The sequence below is a fragment of the Mandrillus leucophaeus genome, unplaced genomic scaffold (assembly GCF_000951045.1).
Source record: "Mandrillus leucophaeus isolate KB7577 unplaced genomic scaffold, Mleu.le_1.0 Scaffold242, whole genome shotgun sequence".
Taxonomy (NCBI): Eukaryota; Metazoa; Chordata; class Mammalia; order Primates; family Cercopithecidae; genus Mandrillus; species Mandrillus leucophaeus.
In genome coordinates, this window is record NW_012102499.1 from 3,188,773 (window position 1) to 3,193,705 (window position 4,933).

At 36.7% G+C, this 4,933-nt stretch overlaps 1 protein-coding gene across 1 annotated transcript in view; it reads right to left on the bottom strand.

Moving 5' to 3' along the window:
- Positions 1-4,933, bottom strand: part of LOC105541651 (spermatogenesis-associated protein 31D1-like) — a gene marked incomplete at its 3' end in the record, with an annotated part of 37,537 nt that overhangs the window by 2,529 nt on the left and 30,075 nt on the right.

Consider the following 4,933-nt stretch of genomic DNA (forward strand, 5'->3'; position numbering starts at 1 on the left):
TTTCACACTGCACTTGGTTTTATTATCTCCAAGGAGGCGTCTTTTCCAGAAGCTCTTAGAGTAATATGCTACCACTTGAGGATGCTCAGTATAGATAAACTATTCGTTTAGGACTTTCATATATTCCCAGTTTCCTAGGAAGTTTCCTCAATGCTCACACCCTTATATCCTGACTTCTGTCCCTGGGATAAGCCTCTTGGACGCAGCTGTTTTCAGGATTCCCAAAAGCCTGAAGCAGAACAGGTTCTGAGGCAAAATCCTTTATATTTGTATTTCAAAACAGTAGTTTTATCCCAGAAATTTGGGAGGCCAAGGCGGGTGGATCACCTCCCTTTTACAGATCAAGGGATCTGCAAAACACTCCTAGAAGTTATACATTAGTTCAGCAAAGTCAAAGGATACAAAATAAAGACAAAATCCTATTGTTTCTATATATTATCAATCAGTACATAGGCAAGAAATTTTAAAATGCAATATCATATGGAATAACTTAAAAAATACTTAAGGGTAAATCTAATCAAACATATACAAGACTTGTATGCTAAAAACTACACAATGCCAATGAAGGAAATGCAAAAGACCTAAATAAATGGAAAGCTTTAGTATAGCATGTTCATGGGTTGGAAGATTTAATATACAAAGATGTCAGTTCTCCCCTAATTACACAAATATTTAATACAGTAGCTATCAAAATCTCAGCATATTTTTTATACACAAGATTATTCTACAAATTATATAGAAAGGGCAGACGGGGCACGGTGGCTCACGCCTGTAATCTCTGCACTTTTGGAGGCCAAGGCAGTCGGATCACGAGGTCAGGAGATCGAGACTATTCTGGCTAACATGGTGAAACCGCATCTCTACTAAAAATACAAAAAAATTAGCCGGTCATAGTGGCGAGCGCCTGTGGTCCCAGCTACTCGGGAGGCTGAGGTAGGAGAATGGCGTGAACCGGGAGGCGGAGCTTGCATTCAGCAGAGAGCCCGCCACTGCACTCCAGCCTGGGCAACAGAGCGAGACTCCGTCCCAAAAAAAAAAAAAAAAAAAAAAAGGAAAAAAAAGAAAAAAAGAAAGGGCACGTTACAGGAACAGCTCAATTTTGGAAAAGAAGAATACAATAGAAAAAATCAGTCTACCTGATTTTAAGACTTGCTATGTAACTATAGGAATCAAGACTGTGTAGTGTTAACAGAGAGATACACAGACCAGTGAAACAGAACGGAAAACCCAGAAATAGACCCACACGAATATGCTCGATGAATTTTTGACAAAGTACAAAAAACAATTCAACAGAGTAAACATTCAATTCGATTCAGTAGTGTTGAGCATATGGATATCCATAGGGGGGAAAAAATCCTCTGCCTAAGTCTCACAACTTACACAAAAATTAACTCTAAATGAATCACAGACTTGCATGTAAATACAAAACTATAAAAAATTTAGGAAAAAAAATAGAAAGTCTTCAGGATCAAAGGCCAGGCAAAGACTTCTTAGACATGACAACAAAAGCACAACTCATAAAGGGAAAAAATGGCTAAGCTGAATTTCATCAAACTTTAAAACTATTGCTCTGTACAAGACTGTTGAGAAAATGAAAAGAAGCTACAGACTGGGAGAAACTCTTAACAAATCATCTATCCAACACAGGATTAGTATCTAGAATACATTAAGAACTCTGACAACTCAACAATAAAAAAAGCAAACAATCCTGCTAGAACATGGACCAAGACTTGAAGAGACATTTTACCAGACAAGATATACAGATGGAAAATAAGCACATGAAAAAGGTTCACCATCATTAGCCATTCAGAAAATGCAAATTAAAACCACAGTGAGATATCACTACACACTTGTCAGAGGAGCGAATTTTGTTTCTAAAAAACAGTGACAACACCAAATGCTGACAAAGATGAGGTGAAACTGGATCACTCATACACTGCTGATGGAAATGTAAAACGGTACGGCGACAGTTTGACAGTTTCATAAAAAACTAAACATGCAGCACTCATACAACTCAGCAGTCATACTCCTGGTCATTTATCATAAAGAAATGAAGATTTATGTTCACACGAAAACTGTACAGAAATGTTTATGAAAGCTTTAATCATAACAGCTCAACACTGGACAACTCAATTGTCATTTAATGAGTGGTAAAGCAAACTGCAGTACACCCATGCCATGGAATAAAAAGAAGAAACTACTGATAAATGCAACAGCTTAAATGACATTCAAAAGAGTTAAGCTGAGGGGAAAAAAATTCCCCCAAAATTACATACTATATGATTCCATATATATACACACACACACATATATACATATATACACACACACATATATACACACACACACATATATATAACATTACTGAAATGGCAAAAATGTAACATTGGAAAACAGATTAGATGGAGTGGAAGCAGGCAGGAAGTTGCTATGTCTATAAAATGGCAACATGAGGGGTTCTCATGGTGAGAGAAATGTTCTGTGTCTTGGCTATTTCAATGTCAATGTTAATGTCAATGTCAATGGTTGTGCTATCATACTACAATTTTATAAGATGTTACCATTGGAGGAAACTGGGTTAAGTGTACATGAGCTCTCTCTATTATTTCTTACAACTACACATGAATGTATATTTATCTCAAAATAGAAAATTCAATTCAAAAAAAACCTCAAAATGAATGGGGGAATATGGATATGTTTGCTATCTTGAGTGTAATGATTTAACATGTACATATTCACATATATCAAAACTCCTTAAATTGTACACTTTAAATACATGCATTTTTTGCATGTCAATTAATCTTCAATAAAATAAGGGGTGAGGTGTTGGGAGGGAATACAGTATGTCTCTTCCTCTTCCCTGAGGAATTCAATCTTATAATCATTAGTTAAGTCAAGCAAAATAGGCATCCAAACCTAAAGAGGAGGAAGGGAGGAGTTAGGAGCTGTTGCAGTGTCCCAGAGCAGAGTGTAAGAGCCGGAGCAGGGTGAATAGGCGTTTTTCGTAGAAAGGTTGCCTGATTCCAGGTTTTGGATATCCAGTGGGTTGAAGAGGGTGCCTACATAACACAGCTGCTGGGCACACAGAGGTCTAAGCCCAAGTGGGTAGGAGAGGACAGCCATACCTGTAGGGCCATAGTGGTGATGAGAGATTGCTTACAGACGGAGGACTGACAGCAAATATATTGAGGCTAATGGGAACCAGATTTCTCATTGTTGGAGAAAGAAGTCACCAATGTGGAAAGCAAGAAAACTAGAGTAAACCCTGTAGTGTTAAATTACACCTAGAGGTACTGATGTAAATTCATGATTTTCAAGATACATAGATATGTAGAGAAATAGGTTGAGATTTAAAGGATGAACATGTGTGTATACTAGCTCTGTCCATTGAGAGGGCCTAAAACCAACAATGCCTAATATTAATAATAATGAACACAAGTAGCACCCTGACCTTGACTTCTAAATACCATTCTCCAATAAAGGAACAAGGGGTACTAAGAGAAATGGCTGAACCCGGGACTGATGCAGCAAAAGTATATGATGAGTCTGAAACATCTTTTTGTATCAGAAAGTAAGAAATAACAGAGATATATCCAAAGAATACAGAAGTCAAATTGAAGTAACTAGCTAAATCTATGACAATTTGGACATCAAAATAAATATTGATAGTAACAGACTGAATTGGATTCAGTAAGAAAACAAGAATCTATAGTGATATAAAGTAAGTCAATAGATAGAAAATTTTATGTGGAATTGCATATCTGTTTTTGTTTTTGAATGGGATATTTAACCTTAACAAGAATATTTTAATTTTGACTCGGATTGTGAATAGGTATTACTAATATAATTAAAAGTGTACTTCAAAGTACAGCTGATGACCTGAAGGTTCGTAAAGTCTACTGGGGGGAAGCATAGTGAATCGTGAGAATTCTAGGATTTCTTTGCCCAGCATATATTTCCACTTCATCCATCTATTAGTAGACTAGCTATGGAGAAAATGAAGAGAGAAGTATAGAATGGCTGTTCTGTTTCTAGCTTGGGTGTCCTGGTGCTACTAATTAATAACGGGAACGTCAGAGGAAAAGCAGCTTGGTGACAGAAGACAACGGTTCAGTTCGTAAGATTTTACCTTGAGGATGTTTAGCAATCAGTTGGTTTCACTGGCTTAAAATTCAAAGAATTAAGTTAGTGCTAAAATAGTTAACTACATGAGGGAATAACTTATCTAAGGAAACCGATAAACAGAAAAGTGAGTAGGACAAGGGCAGTAAGAAAATAAACATTTAGAAAAAAGCTTTCTGCTGTTTGTAATAGGACAGTTTATAAGCAAGTACAATTACGAACAAACACGGTAAGCAAAATATTTTTAAATGTTTTAATTAGCAACTACTTAAATGTCAATAAAAAGTACAATTGACAGATATTTCTCACAAGAAGACATACAAGCTGCCAAACATGAAAAAATGCTCAGCATTACTAATCATCAGAGAAATACAAATCAAAGCCACAATGAGATACCATCTCACACCAGTCAGAATAGCTACTAAGAAGTCAAACAACAACAGATGCTGGTGAGGCTGTAGAAAAATAGTGAATGCTTATACACCACTGTCAGGAATGTAAATTACTTCAGCCACTGTGGAAAGCAATTTGGGGATTTCTCAAAGAACTTAAAACAGACCCACCATTCTATCCAACATTCTCATTCTGGGTGTATATCCAAAATTATTCACTCTCCCAAAAAGACACATGCACTCATATGTTCGTTGCAGCACTATTCACAATAGCAAACACATGGAATCAACCAAGGTGTCCATCAACGGTGAAGTGGATAAAGACATTGTGGTACATATACACCATGGAATACTATGCATCCATTAAAAAAAACGAGGAAATATGTCCTCTGCAGCAACATGGGTGCAGCTGGAGGCCA